The sequence below is a fragment of the Mustela nigripes genome, chromosome 1 (genome assembly GCF_022355385.1).
Source record: "Mustela nigripes isolate SB6536 chromosome 1, MUSNIG.SB6536, whole genome shotgun sequence".
Taxonomy (NCBI): Eukaryota; Metazoa; Chordata; class Mammalia; order Carnivora; family Mustelidae; genus Mustela; species Mustela nigripes.
The window spans coordinates 101722742-101737561 of record NC_081557.1 but is presented as its reverse complement, the minus strand read 5'-3'; the positions used below and the strand labels follow the sequence as shown (position 1 = coordinate 101737561).

The following is a 14820-nucleotide window of genomic DNA, read 5'->3' as shown; positions in this document are numbered from 1 at the left end:
ATATTCTGTAGAAGGCCTTTCACGTGAGCCCTGGCAAACAGTTTTTGTTCAGTAAAGGTTAGCTTTCTATGCTGCGTTCTTTGGGCTTGTCATCCACTCACTGCTTACAGGGGGTCTGCCGTTAACCCTGTCATCAGACCAGGACACTGAAGAGCAGATGAGTTAAATCACTCACCCCAGGTGAGTGGCAAACTCAGCTGTCAACACCCCCCACCCTGCTTTCTTTCCCCTCTGCTCTTACTCTTTTTTAAAAAGTCTTTATGTCATTTGGGGTCCCTGGCTGGCTCAGTTGGTCAAGTGTTGAACTCTCGATTTCAGCTCAGGTCATGATCTCAGAGTCATGGGATTGAGTCCTACATTGGGCTCTGCGTTCAGAGGGCGTCTGCTTGAGATTCTCTCCTTTTCCCTCTGCTCCTCCCCCTACTCACTCACTCACTCTCTAAAAAATTATTTAAAAAAATTTTTTTTAATTTAAAATTTAAAAATAATATCTTTACATTATGCCGCTTACTTTGAAAATCATTGAGAAATTACCTATTGTTTCTCTTTAAAAATGAAACCATCTTTGCTCCTTTGTAGTGTTTTTTAAGATTTTATTTATTTTTGACAGAGAGAGACACAGTGAGAGAGGGAACAGAAGCAGGAGGAGTGGGAGAGGGAGAAGCAGGCTCCCCACTGAACAGGGAACCCGATGCGGGGCTCCATCTCAGGACCCTGGGATCATGACCTGAGCTGAAGGCAGACACTCAACGACTGAGCCACCCAGGCACCCCATATCCTTTGTAGTTTTATTGTGTTCTTTTCCTCCCTTCTAGAACAACGTTAGGGTAGAAAGCATGACTGTCACTGGAAATGCTATTTCCTTAGACCGTGTTCCCACTTACATGTCCTGCCTTTGGAATCTGTCTTTTTACAGTAACGTGGCTTTGTGAGCTCCTGTCTGATCTCCTTTCCATGGACCACCTTTTCCTGGGTCCCCCTTTCTCCTCTTTCTCAGACCCCCCCAACCCCCCTTTTTCCTTCCCTCTGACTCCTTTCAGCTTTCCGGTTCCTCAAAGAGGCCGTGTCACATCTGTAATCACTGTGTAGAGCTCCGCTCCTCTGTCCTTCTTCCAGGCAAGCACATCTTTACATCTTTCTCACGCTGGCTCTGACCCCTCGTTAGCACATGAGACTGATGAGTCGTGAAAGTTTCTGATGTAGTTTCCGTGATTCATCGTTTGTGTATAACACCCAGTATTGTCTTCTTGATAGTAGCCATTCCGATGGTTGTAAGATATCACAATGTGGTTCTGATTTGCATTTCCCTGATAATTAGTGATGTTAAAGTGTTTCTTCATGTGCCCATAAGCCATTTGTTTATCTTCTTCAGAAAAATTTCTATTCAGAGACCACTTTTTAAAATTTTTAAATGAGACTTTTTTTGTTATTGAGTTGTATGAGCTCTTTATATATATTTTTATATTAATCCCTTATCAGATATAGCACCTGCAGATATCTTCTCCTATTCAGTAGGTTGCCTTTTCATTTTGTTGTTGTTTTTTCCCTACTGTGCAGAAGCTCCTTAGTTTGGTGTTTTCCCATTTATTTATTTTTGCCTTTGTTGCCATTGCCCTTAGAGTCAGATCAAAAAAAGCAACCAACCAAACAAACAAAACCCTGCCAAGAGTGATGTCATGGAGCTTACCCCCTATGGTTTTTTCTGGGAGTTTTATAATTTCTGGTCTTACATTCAAATCTTTATTCCATTTTTAGTTAATTTTTATATCTGGTGTTAAGGCAATGATCCTGTCTCATTCTTTCGCATATGGCTGTTCAGTTTTCTGAACACTGGTTATTGAAAAGACAGCCCTTTCCCCATGAATTACTCTCACCTCCGTTGTCATAAATCAAATGACCCCGTATGCATAGGTTTATTTATGGATCCACTGTTCCAGTCATCTGTGTGTCTGTTTGGACTACTACAGCTTTGTAATGTCGTTTAAAGTCACAGAGTGTGATGCCTCCAGCTTCATCTTTTTTTCTCAAGATGGCTTTGGCTATTTGGGATCTTTTGTGTTTCCATAGAAATTTTATTCTTTCTGATGCAGTTTAAGTGGGATTGTTTTTCTTAATTTGTCTATTTTTTTTTAAAGATTTTATTTATTTATTTGACAGAGAAATCACAAGTAGATGGCGAGGCAGACAGAGAGGGAGAGAGAGAAAGAGAGGGAAGCAGGCTCCCCGCTGAGCAGAGAGCCCGATGCGGGACTCGATCCCAGGACTCTGAGATCATGACCTGAGCCGAAGGCAGCGGCTTAACCCACTGAGCCGCCCAGGCACCCCTTAATTTGTCTATTTGATAGCTCATTGTTAGTGTTAAAAATGCAATAGGTATTTGCATATTGATTTTGTACGCTGCAGCTTTATTGAACTTATTTATTAGTCCTAACAGTTTTTTGGCAGAGTCTTTATAGTTTCCTGTATGTAATATTAGATTATCTACAAATAATGAGTTTTACTTCTTCCTTTCCTATCTAGATGGCTTAACTGGGTTATCTTTATTTTATTTTTGCTGTTCAGTTGTATGAGTTCCTTATACATTTTTGAAATTAGCCCCTTACCAGAAATGTGGTTTGCTAGTCCTTTCTCCCATTCTGTGGGTTGTCTTTTCCCTTCTGCTGTGCAGAAGCTTATTAGTTTGATGTAGTCCCACTTGTCTGTTTTCATTTGTTGCCTGTGCTTTTGGAGTCATAGCCAGGAAATCATTGCCAAGACGGTGTTTTTCTTCTCCTGTGTGTGTTTTTTGTTTTTGTTTGTTTGTTTGTTTGTTTTTTTAGAGAGTTACAGTTTTGTGTTTACATCTTTAAGCCATTAAGAGTTGATTGTTGTGTCTGGTGTATGATTAGATCCAATTTCAATCTCTAGTACCTGGATATACAGTCTTCCCAACACCGTTTGTTGAAGACAGGGAATCCCCATTGTCCTTTTCCCCATTGTGTGTTCTTAGCACTCTCAGTGAAGATCAGATGACTGTATATGTGCAGGTTTATTTCTGGGCTTTTATTCTGTTTCATTGGTTTGTAGGTTTGTCTTTATGCCAGTACATTGATGGTAGAAATTAAGTAAGACAAAAGCAAATGGAAAGACATTCACATTCATCATTTGGAAGGCTTGATAATGTTAAAGTATTCCTGCTACCCAAAGTGATCTACAGATTGATTGCTGTTCCCCTCAAAACCCTAATGGCAGCTTTTACAGAAATAGAAAAAAAAAAAAAACCCTAAAAGTTATGTGGAAGCATGGAAGATCCAGAATGGCCAAAGAAATCTTGAGAAAAAAGAACAAAGCTGGAAGCATCTTATGTCTTGATTTCAAATATATTTCAATGATACAGTATAAAACAGAATAGTACTGGCTGTCCACTGATTCTGAAATGTGCCAGAACCAGCCTAATTAGTTCCTAGGTGTTTTGTGAATATTACACCAGAGGAGGACAAGTTAAAATAATCTGCTGGTGTGTTTGTCCTAGAAACAGTTTTCACTCAGGTTGAATCATTGTGCTGCTTTGTTGAGATGTGATTGGACACCAGAGCATAAAGGTGAGGCCACTGTCATTTCTCCCTACTAGAAAGTGAGGAGGGAACTTATTAGAATCCTCCAGAGAGGAATATTCTCCTGTGCCTTCCTAAAGAATCCTTGTTATTTTGTGATCATAAGAGAATCTGACTGTACCTCTAACTAGGTGTGGAATTTGGGAAAGTCCTGTGTTTCCTTGGGCCTCGGTGTGTTCATCTCTGCATTCAAGCAACAGGAGTGGTTGGGTTGTAGCTTTTAACATTTTATAATCTTGCGGCAGCAGACAGACTGACCCCTACAAGGAGGTGGCAACAAAGAGGCTGTGTGGGAAGGTGAGGCAGGGAATCCATATGGGGGCGTCAGCCATGACCCTTCCTCTGTGAGGAGGGCTGAGCACAGAGCCCCGGTGTCCAGGTTGATAGAAGACATTCAAAGGTATTTGTTAAAATGCCCACACAAACTTCTCTTCCAAAGGCTTGCCAAAGTAGTCAGAAGCTGTTTGTCCCCTTTAATGTCCAGGGAGACAGAAATGAGATAAACAGGAAGGAATTAAAGAAACTTGGTGGTACACACAGCAGATTTATATCTGTGGTTTGTGTATTTATCATTTGATCTCTTGTCTGGTTTCCTGGCTCCTGCTTCTGTCAGCGTGATAAAAATCCTAATGCCAATGACACTGACACTGATGATGGTAAATGCTAAAGTGGCCGGAATATGAGCCACGTGCCGGACAGTCTTCTGAATAGAGGCCTGTCTCTTTGTATTGCGCTTCCTTGTGTCATGCTGCTCAGAGACTGGGCTTTGGACAGTTTTACAAGGTTCGGGAGCTTGGGGCAGGAAGTGGCTGTAGATGGGGTAGAAACAGCGGGGGCGCTAGAATCGGAAGTGGGACCCGGCGATGGGGCTGACGGGCTGCCGGGTCGTGATCGAACTCGAACGGGGGAGAATTTGCTTCTTGTGGATGATCAGAGACCGTGGTTCCATGGGATGGGGTCTCCTGCTGCTGAAGGTGCGGGGAAGATTGTTGAAATGACAGCAGAGGACTGGGAGTCTGACAGACGCAGAGATGATAAAGCAACGGCAGGTTTGAGAGAACGGAGTCCGGTTTTGAAAGAAGCTTGGCTGTAGGTGAAATGCTATCAAACAGCATCGCACACTACGGAGAAATCGTGGGTGAGCATTGATCCGTGAGGCCCGTTGCACTGTTATCTTATTTGGAGAAATTGCCGCGGCTGCCCCAGCCTTCAGCAGCCCCCAGCACTGAGGCAGGACCTTCCACCAGCAAGAAAATCATGACTTCCTAAAAGCTCAGATGACGCTTAACAGCTTTTAGCAATCAAGTAATTTTATATTGTGTTATATGCGCATTGTTTTTATATACTTAGTAGACCATTACACACTTCATGGACTACAATATAGTATAAACATATAACTTTTATATGAACTGGGAAACCAAGAATAACGTTTGATGGGATTTATTGGAACAGCCGCTTTATTGCAGTGGTGCGGAACTGAGCCAAACCCCCCCAAGGAGTGCCTTTCCTTTCCATGCATCATCTCAGCTAATCCCCACCGCAGCCCCGCGACATAGGTACTTTACTTACTTTAGACATGAGGAAACTGGAAGATAGAGTTTGGGCACTGGAACAAGGTCAGGCTTCTAGCGAAAGTGAGTTCGACCTCAGGCTTGTGTCTCCGGAGCCCGCGTGCCCCGTCGCTGTGCCCTGCTTTCTCCCTGCGCGACTCCAGGCTGCTGGGTCAGTGTCAGTTAGTTTCTTGGTTTCTGTGCTTACGTGTGACCCAGTTACCAATTTCTGCTGACGCCTGAAGCCGGCCATTTCTCCCTTTGCAAACTTCGTCCTTCCTCTCAGCACACCTGTGCAGTGTTTGCCCAGTGCCCGCTCTCCTGCCGTCTTTAACATGACGGAGCTCGAGTTACAGAAATGATAGACACGTGGTCCGTTACTTACCTGTGGCGGCCCTGACACATGACCACAAACTGCATGGCTGAAAACCCCAGAAATGCTTTTTCTCCCACTTAGGAGGGCCGGAAGTCCGAAATCAAGGTGTCCGTAGAGTTGTGTTCTTCCAGGGTCTCCGGGGCGAATCCATTCTTGGCTTCTCCCAGCTTCTGGTGGCCATTGGCGTTCCTTGACCTTGACTCCAATCTCTGCCTTGTTATGTTGTGTCTTTCTCATCCATTAAATTTCCTTCTGCCTCACTCTTCGAAGGACGGGTGTCCCACCCTGATAATCCAGGTAGAGGATGCTTCTTATAATCCTTAATTTAATCACATTAGTGTAATTTCATTCTCTTACCATATGGTAATATTTGCAGTGCTTCCAAGTGGGATGTGGACGAATCTTTTAGGGGGACACCATTCAACCCACTATCCATGGTAAGACAGCAGTCACTCTTCTGCCTAATTGCTAATTGATTCCTGAACTCTGATAAAGCTGGTACCTCTCCCAAGTACGGCATTCTAGGCAGCCACTGTCAGTGGGTTGATACTGGCTTTGGAGGTGAAACCAGCGTGTTATGGATACGATGGTATGTTGAGCCCCTCCCCACCCTTATTACTGCTTCTCTGGTGCTCTGTGCAAACTGGCAGCCAATACCAGGTTTTAGTATTGTACTAGAAGGTCATAGGGCTTCATTTCTCTTGGGTATTGGAGGGAGATAAAAATGATGTGAAGATTTTAATCATTGCTGAGGCCAAAAATAATTTTTGCATGATGCTAGAAAGCTTCTTTCCTGAATTTGATGAATGAATAATAGTGTCTTCTTGAGTGCAATCCCTGCTATTACTCTAGATTATCGGGCTTTACGGATCCCCAAACCTGCCCAAGGTTGTAGTCATTCTACTTATAATCTGGATATTTCCATAAAAACAGAACAGTAGGGCTAGAAAGCAGAGATCATAAGGGTAAAAGGTTACATTTTATAATTTACTTTGGGTCCTCATATCCATAATCTTTCCTTTTTTAGTGTTTTCACTGATGTGGTATTGATTTTGTTTCTTGTTTTTATTTTTATTTATTTTTTTAAAAGATTTTATTTATTTATTTGACAGAGAAATCAGAAGCAGCCAGAATGGCAGGCAGAGGGAGAGGGATAAGCAGGCTCCCTGCGACTGCAGGGCTCCATCCCAGGACCCCGGGATCATGACCTGAGGAAAAGACAGACGCTTCACAAACTGAGGCACCCCAGTTTCTTGTTTTCAGTTGAAAATAATTTCATATACAATGTTCAGATAGGTAGATTGTCATAGGACAGGATAGTTGATATTATAGTTATTAGATATTATAGACATTATAGTTATATAGATATTATATAGATATATAATATAGATATTATAGTTATATAGATATTATAGATATTATATTGATATGGTAGTATGATAGTTGGGTATTCAGACAGATGTGAGTGGAGTCTTGACCTTTCCACGTGGTGCCTGCCTGACTCTGGGCAAGTAGAATTTGTCGAACTTGCTGTGGCAGGTTGTGGTGAGGGCCAGGAATGACATTGGTAAGCCCCCTGAAGAGAGTTTGTTGGATGAATGAGTGAACACTTTCTAGGTTGTCTAGCGGTAAAAAGAAGATAAAAATTTCTTTTGACTTTGTAGCGATGAGTGTTTTGCAAATAGACACACCTACACTTCCATATTCAGTGACAGAACGTGAACATAGGGGAAAGCCTATCAGCCAAATGCTGTTTGGACACCAACAAAGCCGAGTTCAGCTTGAGTCGCAGTGCCCTGTGATTAAATGGCGCCATCGCTGGGGAAGAACAACTCTGAAAGGATCATTGCATGATGGTAGATATTTTTGGAAACAGAAATGGTGTAAACTCATTAAGTTAAAATGACTTTCTTTCTATAGGCATTTCATCGCTAGTGAAACTGATTGCCCTGTCGGTTGCTGGCCAGTGTGGTGATTTTGGCTGAAGCATTAGTGTTCCAGTGTTGACTGGCTTAGAACTCGGACACTTAGCTGTGGGAGGTGACCAGAAAACCCCGAATACGTGTCCATAAATCCATGGCCCTTTAAAGGACAGACAGTGTGATGTTTGAACACTCATAGTTTCCTTCTGAGTGCATATCGTTCTACTGTATTTTCTCATGTCCAAGTTTTGCATTGTATGATATTATTTCTGTTGCTATTTTCGTGCTCCCCCCATGTGTTATCAGAAGGGACAGGTCACGCGAAGAGCAAAGCTGCATACCTGTTTTATTCGGCCTCTGCAAACTCTTTGAACTCTTTGAGGGCACTTAGGAGATATTAAACTACGAACTCTGGGCACATGGGTGTGCTCCCTTAATGGGAAATAAAGCGTCTTTGTGCCAAAGCATCATTGTGCCTGAGAGGAGGTACGAAGCCATGTCTTGAAAGACCCTGGGGCTCTGAAGCCCACAGACCTAGATTCAGACTTTGGCTTTTCCACTTCTGTTGCTTTTCGACTTTGAGAAAGCTACTTGACCTCTGAGTTTCTATTTCTTTATTTTACAAATAATTATCATTATTTATATCTATATATCTTGACAGCGTTCTCTTGAAAGGAACCAGCTGGTATTGTGTTTGACCCATGGCAGGTGCATAGTCTCTAAATTCCCTTCTTCTCCTCCCTTTTGAATGGAAACTTACCCCCTCCCCAAACACAAAAGTCCTCAAATAAAATAAAGTGAAACCAAACTAGACCAACAAAATGATACTGTATAGATATTCAGATCTTTCTCTTCACCTCTCCATGATTTTTAGAAAAAATCTTCAAGATTGTGTTTTCTTTCATAATAAGGAACAAAAAATAGAGCAGGACAGGGAGCAATAATTTGATCAGGTGTCAGGACCGTTGGGCGCTCTCTTAGGGGGACATCCTGCTTTCCGCGGGGCACTCTCTGCTTGTATGTTCCTATTTCAGGGTGCTTTATAGGAGTCATTTGCATAATTGTATATCCAGGGGATGGATTAGCTACACTGAGTCATTTTAGCCTTATGATGCAATCACTCATTCACCACGTGTTATTCAAAATATTTATTGAAGAAATGGAATTGCTGACCTAAGGTGAGTAATTCTGAAAGCAAATTGACTAACATGGTTTTCTCCCTCTATCCCCACACTTACTTGCTCTCACATTCATTCAGGTCTGTTTGTAGAAGTTGATTCACTAATTTAATTCATATCTATTATATACCTACAATGTAGTGATCATGGGATCCAATGGAAAAGAAGAGAAAATTATACATATATATATAGAGAGAGAGACATGTGGGAATACACATACACACATTCTAGTGTATATCCATAATGTATATTGAATAAGCAAAAAAATGAATTTTATATGTATATATATAAACTTCAATTGTCCCTACCTGTTTGGAGATTGTCCTACCTGTTTGGAGGAGGGACTCGAGGTTGCTTGCAGAAGCTGAGATAGAGGAGGGAAGGGTCTTGTAATCTGGAGTGGGAATAGAGTGATGCTACAACATAGTGATCTCAGGAGTCCCGTGCTTTACCTTTGATTTTGGCTGTCAGGGAATCTGTGTGCAGCCTCAGTGAAACTGTGGGGGAGATGTGTATGCTTGAGCCTGTGTGTATGTGTGTGTGTGTGCCTGTGCTTGGAAGTTGAGAAGGAAGATTGGCGCGACCAGAGCTAGGATCCAGTGGGATTGCTGCCGGACTCCTGGTTGTCTTCCCTGGAGTTAATTTCCTGTCATTGAAACTAGAGCCTTTGTAAACGCGATCGTTGCTTTGTTTCTGTTCTCACGGACTCCTTCCTGCTTCGTCCCAGCGTGACATACAGATGGTGGGCTCCGGTCTCTGTAGTGTGAGGTGTGAGGTGGCGAATATTACATCTCAAAGAAAATCTGCGTATTGGATGACATCTTAACCAGATAAAGTGCTGATCAACATCTGTAGATGGGTTATAGGGTTGTGTTTTGGAGGGATTTCTTGAGATCTATTGTCCACATTCCGATTGAGACCTCAGAGCGTCTTAATCATGTATCCTTAAGCAACATATTTGCTCTAAAGGGTGTAAAAGAAGATCTTATCTGGAGTAAACATAATAATATTTTATTTTTAGAGAGAAAATGTTCTCAAGAAAATTGGGATTTCAGCAAGTTTAGTATTGTCTGTTAAGGCAATATGAGAGCAACTCAACTCAACATTTGCTAACGCTGTATGTCAGATATATTAAAAGCACTGGAAAACAAAGATGAATAATACGCAAACACATATTTTAGAAACCAGCAAGAGAGGGAAAGAACCCTCATCTTTCTGATTATAAAGTATTCCTCAGTGTATCCAAATAGTCGATGAGAAGGAGTTTTTCTTTTAGGGGTATTTAGGCTAATAAATGCAGAATAAGTGATAATTGGGTCAGAAGGTCCAATTTTACAATGCTGCTATGAACTCAAGTTATGTCTCCCCCAAATTCTTATGTAGAAACCCTACCCCCAGTATCCTCAGTGTTACTATATTGTGAAACACACACACACACACACACACACACACACACACACACACACACGAGGTCCTAGAGTAGGATGCTAATCTGACAGAGCTGGGGCTCCTATAAGAAGAGAAAGAGACACTGGAGCTCACTTGTTCTTTCTGCCACGTGAGGACACAGCGAGGGGGTGACCTGTAAGCCACGAAGAGAGTTCTGTCCAGGAACCAAATTGGCTGCAACCTTGCCTCCCGGACTCCCAGCCTCCAGAACTGTGAGAAGAGGCATTTCTGTGGTAGAAGCCGCTGGGCCTGTGGTATTTTGTGATGGCAGCCCTACCAGAAAAATGCAATTTCCTAGCAAAGTAATGATTCTAAACTGCGATCATCCATGACTGCTAATATCAGAGAGAGAGGACCAGAACATAAACATCTCCTAATAGATGTAGACATTATTACCTTTGAAGTCATATTGCCAGAAATTCTAATCTGTTTCTGGTAAGTTTCTAGACCTAATTTATAGCAAATACAAGGGGTCAGGGAACGTTTTATATGACCTCATGGTGATGCAGTTAGCAGAAGCTTGGCTCATAAAGATGGATAAGCCAGTTTCTTCAACACATAAATTACAGGGAAAGAGAATAGGAGGGAAAGAAACTCTGTGGTTTATGAAAGAGACCTGTCTACCGTCTGTGGTTTATGGGCTTTGTGGCAATCCCCATTAATGAGGACATGGTACAAAATGTATCTGAAACAGGGAAATGTGAGTACCACCTGGACATTTCCTGAAATTAGTGAATTACCTAATTACTAGCAGGGATAATGGAATTGTGATTATATTTTACAAAGATAACTGTCTTTTAAAGATATGTGTTGACATTTGTGGCTGGAAATGATACTGATGTCCAGAAATGGTTTCAGAATAATCTGGAGGAGGGGAAAGTATGTAGGAAAATAGGCAAAGCATAATTGGTCTTGAGTGGATAATGGTTTGAGGAGGGTGACAGGTGGGCAGGCATTCGTGATACACTTCTCTCCACTTACTTGCAAAATTTGGAGCTTTCCATAACAAATACCTTAATAGAAAGTTAGAAAGTGCCTGAAGGATCACAAAATGTAATAAGATGGGCATGGATGTGGGCAGATCATCGCAATAACAGGAGAAGGACAAGGAAAGGAGAGACAATTGAGCCGCCGGGCTGATCGTTATTAGAATTTCAGTGTTTTCCTGTGAGAGGCAATGTATTCTGCCTGTTGATTTGTGCGTTTACCACCTAGAGGCAAATTCATAAAGACATGAATTTTCTTTGAAAAATTTACTTGGCTATTTTCCATGGGCTTCAGACCTGCTGAAAGATAGTTTTTTCCCTCCTTCCTCTCAAGTCTTTGCTAGTAAATGATGCTGATTAAGAGTCCACACAGGGACAGTGGCTTTTCCGTGAAATTGTTTATTAAGAGTAACACTTGGCATTTTATGGTGACATAGCCGTATTTCATTATGCCAAATGAATGGGGGTTTGCTAGATGATCTGTCATTTAACCTTACCAAGCCCCGGTTTCTTCATCTGTAAAATTAAAATGCTAATGATGTCAGAATCTCTTGGACGGGAGTGTGATAGATATTAGCGCCTCTGTCTCCAAAAGGATTGTTTGTTGCAAAGAGATGGTACACCCTGGCTCTTTAAGGATGGAAGAAGCAAATTTTAAAAAGATATTAGGCAGCCACGGTCTATGTTGATGGGTCAAGAAAAACAGGCTGGGAGCCAGCCCGAGCTTTGGAGATCGAGCATCAGAAACACTGCAGAACCAGCAAGGTAACAGACTGGCCTGCTGTCACCGCTCCTCCTTGTACCCTGGAGGCCGGGACCCTGAGTCCGCCAGTGGGACATGGATGAGGACATTGCCTTCACTGTCCCCGTCACTGGTGTCAGAGAGATGACGCCTCCTCCAAGCCTCTTTCTTTAGGCTGCTCACTCACAACTTGCCATCTTGTGTGCACGTTCCTGACAGGTGAAAGCCAAGTGTCATGCTTTGTCCTGCAAGGGGATCAGGGGACCAGGGCGCCGCGTGGTCCGGATTCTGGCTTCGGGGGGGGGGGGGGGGGGGTGGGGGCCTCGGGGGGGGGGGGGGGGCTCGCCAGAAGATGCTGGGTTCCTTCTTACCACTCTTCCTTAGCTCTAATAACGGCATCATCTTCTTTTCTTCTGCCTACATTGACAAAGTACTTAGCTATGGGCTGACTGAGACTCCAGACAGCCCCACTTCGCAGAGGGGCAAATGGAGGTGTGAAGCGATTCGTTTGCCTCTGGTTGGTTAGAGGCAGAAGCTGGACCTCTGGCTGGCGGAGCCCTAGCTCGGAATGGGAAATCCCTGTACAATGTTCTTTCTCTGGAAGTGCTTCCATGTTCTTAAATCCTATTTCCTTTCTTGCCATCTTTCCCTCAGAGCCGGTAAGCGTCTTGTTCTATGAACCCTCTGCTAGTGCTGTTCGTTCCAGCTCAACCCACCCAGCGGCCCGCCCACCCCATGGAAGAGGTTTGGAAAGAAGGGTCAGAGAAGCTCCTAGACTCCTCTGAGGCCCTAGTGCCCAGCATGTGAGGAAAAACCACTTCGGTGTCCGAGACGTCCCTTCGAGACTGTCCATATGGAGCCTTCCTGTGTTGCTCGCCTCCTCCGCAGTGGAAGCGCACAGGCGGGGAGCGCTTGCCAAGACAGAAACAGGAGCCACACTCCCTCTTACTCGATTTCGAACCCTGACGTTGTCACTGACACGCGGTGATTGAATCCCTCTGCACCCGACTTCTGTCATCTGGAAAACGTGCCCCGCTTTCAGAGTTGCGGCGCCATGGGCCTTGGGACGTTCGGATCCCTGCCACTTCCCCGCCCCATGCCATGCGCCTTAGCCCATCCTGTAGGAGGCAGAGTCCAGACCCAGCTGCGGGGTGAGCACTTTCCTAAAGCCTCCGGCATGTGAGAGTGGCAGGAACAGGCACGTGAGGCAGGAAGGTGGGGGAAGCTAGCCCAGGAGATGTGGTATCAAGCTGGCCAGAGCTTCTCAAATCCACTCAGCTGGGTGCTCAGCCCCCAGGACATTCCCGGAGAGACCTTCCAGAGTTATTGACCCTCAGAACCATTTTTCCAGGAAAAGAGTGGCAAGCGTTTGCCAGCTGGATTCTTGCCAGCTTATGTTGCTTATCATTCAAAATCTGTCCCCTGAAACATTAACTGGCTTGTGCCCCTGGGGTGTGTGATGGGGTCCCTGGAGAAGCCCGGGTGGAACCCCAGGGGGCAGAGCTACAGAGTCTTCTTCTGGAGACCACACCCGAGCCTCACTCCCACACGGGAAGGAGGAACGTGCAGAGACGATGGGGGCTGGAAGTCTGGAGACAGCGTCACTGTGTGCTTTGTGTTCACAGGAAAAATGTGAGCCCTTATCCCCCGGCTCTGTCAGAGAAGTGAGGCCCAGGGCCAGGATCTAGGGCACAGGCGGTGTCAGCTGGGTCAGAGACACTGTTCAGGGGATCGACTCTCTTTGGGGTCATGGCAGAGAGCAGCAGCACTGATCCCACGGCTGAAAAGCCTTTCCTGGTCATTCCTGTTGTCAGGACGCAGGCAGGCTGGAGTCTGGGCTGTGCTCAGGAGAGGCGCCCATCCTGGGTTCGGACTCAGGAGTTATGATCTGAAGAGTCGGGGCTGCTCAGAAGCTGTTCTGGCGTGGAGAGGGAGCCTGAGAAGCCACAGCAACTTCCAGGAGCCCTAACAGCAGAGGCACCTGTGCCCAGGGGGACAAGTATCTTCACGGGATAGACCCATTTTGTTGTAAATTTTGGATGCCGTTCCTAATATTTGCACATTCCAGGTCTGGTCCTCCCAGCCTTCTTGGGGATCCTGTGGGCTTCTCATATCATGGGACACAGCACCTTTACGTTTAAATTAGCCAGGTTCTTTTATCTAAAAACCCAAGGGACATAGTGATGACAGGAAGACAGGAATGAGTGGCAGGGTCGTTTTTCGACATGTTAACCATTTCCCCCATTTGCTCTGTCCCTTTCCAGGCAGGCGTGTCATTGTGTGCTTAACCCCAGGGGCTTCTGGGACAGGAGCAAAGACCCCATTTTGGTCCATACTGTCAACTTGACTTATGTTCCTGTCTTCCCTTGGAGAAGTTGTCACATTATTGTCTATGATTATGAAGGTGGAATGCTTAATTTTGGCATAAAGCAAGCTGTGAGTGTTGGCTTTTGTGCCCTGATGTGGGCTGTTGCCTAGAATTTAAGGAGAGTTTATAATTTACAGTTACTCAAGGAAGTTGGTTATTCTTACTTGTTTTTTAAGGATCGATGAACTTTGTGTACCCTACACAGGTCTGTTTGGGTATTGAAGAAAAGAAATGCTCCTCGGCTTACCTAATCCAGTGTAACAGAGAGGCTCCATAGAAAAAAATGTCAAACATGTTCTTTCCTGTGTCATTTTAACTTTAAATTATTTTAATCCAACTTAATTTTTTAGCCATTTTTATTACTCAAGTTTAATTTTACCCCTGTAATTGGACCTTTTTTGATGTTATTAAAAAAAGGAATATTTACTTTGAAGACAGAATGGTAGAAGGATTTTATGGAACCGTGGTTAATTTTCTTCGGAGTGACGACGTTATTGTAGTCACATATGAAGATGTCCTGAGGAAGACCATGTTGAACTGTCTGTGAGGTCTCATGCTGTTTGCAGGTGATTTTCAAATGTTTCGACAAGGAAAGTGCAAAGCAGGAACAGAAAAGATTAAGTAAATGTGGTAAATGATAATTCTTAAATGTAGGC

General features: G+C 43.9%; 1 long non-coding RNA gene across 1 annotated transcript in view; it reads left to right on the top strand.

Annotated features, from left to right (window-relative positions):
• Positions 1–14459, top strand: part of LOC132013194 (uncharacterized) — an 82919-nt gene extending 68460 nt beyond the window's left edge. The window contains exon 4 of the long non-coding RNA XR_009402911.1: positions 12451–14459. This is a non-coding gene — a long non-coding RNA (uncharacterized LOC132013194). The remainder of the gene's footprint in view (positions 1–12450) is intronic.
• Positions 14460–14820: the final 361 nt, after the last annotated feature.